Below are 1,993 nucleotides of genomic sequence, written 5' to 3' on the forward strand. Positions count from 1 at the left end.
TTGCCAACCTCACCAATCAAATGGCCTCCATCCAAACCACCCTCACCCAACTACCCACCACTATCCTAGCCCAAATCCCCCAACCTACTCCTCCACCCCAACCTCCTTCTGCAGGCCCATCCTTTGATGAAGCCTTCTCCTCATTCACTGCAGAGTTGAGAGACCTCATCACCAATCTTTCCATCCCTCCATATATATCCACCAACACCTCCATACCACCACAAGCCTCATCCTCCTCCACCGAGTTCGCAACTAGAGCTGACCTACGGGCTCTGTCCAAGGCGCTAGTCTCATCTTTCAATGAGATTAGTGCCAAATTCGTTCATCGGGCCATCCATCCAACAAGGATTCTCTCCCAGAACTTGGCCGATAAACAACGGCGCACCACCTCTCTCCCCCAAACAATGGAGGCGAGTCGAAGACAAGCAGCCCTGAAGGCGTATCTTGCGTCCTTCAGGAAGGACAAAAAGAAGAAAAGGAGCAGAGCCTCTTGCTCCAGCAGCCGCCAACACAAAAGGCCAAGGCATAAAGACCAAGACCCCGATGATCAAGGTCTTGGACCTCATGAAGGGAACCAGAGGCTCTGCCCTCTGAAGATGTACAATATGTACAAGTTCCCTTCGCTGCAACCCAAGAACCCATCGTGTTGAGTTCCTCAACCGATGAAGAGCCAATCACCCCACCAACCGAAATAAACCAACCTTCATCACCCACACCAAACTTACCTTTAACCCCTTCACCAACCCTTCGCACCATAGAACCTTTCACCTTATCCATACAACCAGAACCAACAATAATCCAACCTTCATCACCCCAACAACCACAAACCCAAACAGAACCCCATGTACTAGAAACCACCCAAGCCGAACCCAATGAACCACAACCAACCCAAGCTGAACCAACTCAACAAGAAACCATACCCTCACCAACTCATACACAACCCTCAACCCAACCACCCGTGGTCCATGCGGATACTCCCTTTTCATCAAGGCAACCTCCTTAGAGCCTGGTAGATGAGATTATACAGAGCATGGACTCGATGCGGAGATGTCCTGAATTGCCACCCAGGGAACCAATTATGATGGAAAACATCCATCAATACCTGTACGAAGACCGCGATGAAAGTTTGACCATCAACCCTCCGATCTTATCACCTGAGTCCATGGACCTCTTACACCATAGATTCATTAGACAGACCATACAAGCACCTCAGGCTATCTTCTCGAATGATGGGATAAGGAGGGTCATGGATCTGAAAGTAAGGACATTTGCCAACCGAGCCATTCGATACATCGAGTTCACATTGGAGAGAGCACATGGGCAAGTTAACGTATTCAACGAAAACGACCTCATTAATCTCAATCCATATGACTTGATTGAATTATACGCATACATGGCTCAAAAGTAGGACCACGACATCAGGTATGGAATGGCGAATCGAGCGATAGTAAAAACGATGGAAACCCTGGTGAACCATAGAGCCAAGAGTGATTTTGAAATTGCTCTTGGGCTAGGCATTGAAAGACTATCCTGCGCTCCACCAAACGAAGACTTCCAAGGCCTGCAGGAGAAAAGATCTGCCTCAGTCCTAACTCAACCCGAACTTGGACTTGTTTACAAGAATGAGTTTGGGGTTAAAAATTCTTTAGACTAACTGAGGCCTTCAAGTATTCATCGGATACACTTGAATGGTTTCATAAAGTCATTAGAGAAAGACTGGGCAGAAACCACGTGCCAAGAGAAGAAGGGAGTCTGCTCATTCATGAGATATCGATAATCATCGGCTATCGAAGACTGCTCCTGTGCTTCTGAGAAATATATCAAGGTAGCTCATGATGAGTTGTATTTTTTTGTTTTGTCTTGATGTCTTTTGATTCCAGTATTGTAAGAATTTCATCATCCAATGAAAATTTGGAATTTGATGTTTTTCTATTAGATTAGTCTCTGTTCTTCACGGTTGTTTCTAGATTAGTCTATGTTTGTTATTTCATTA

The sequence above is a fragment of the Cynara cardunculus genome (genome assembly GCF_001531365.2).
Source record: "Cynara cardunculus var. scolymus isolate 2C chromosome LG 3, CcrdV1, whole genome shotgun sequence".
Classification (NCBI taxonomy): domain Eukaryota; kingdom Viridiplantae; phylum Streptophyta; class Magnoliopsida; order Asterales; family Asteraceae; genus Cynara; species Cynara cardunculus.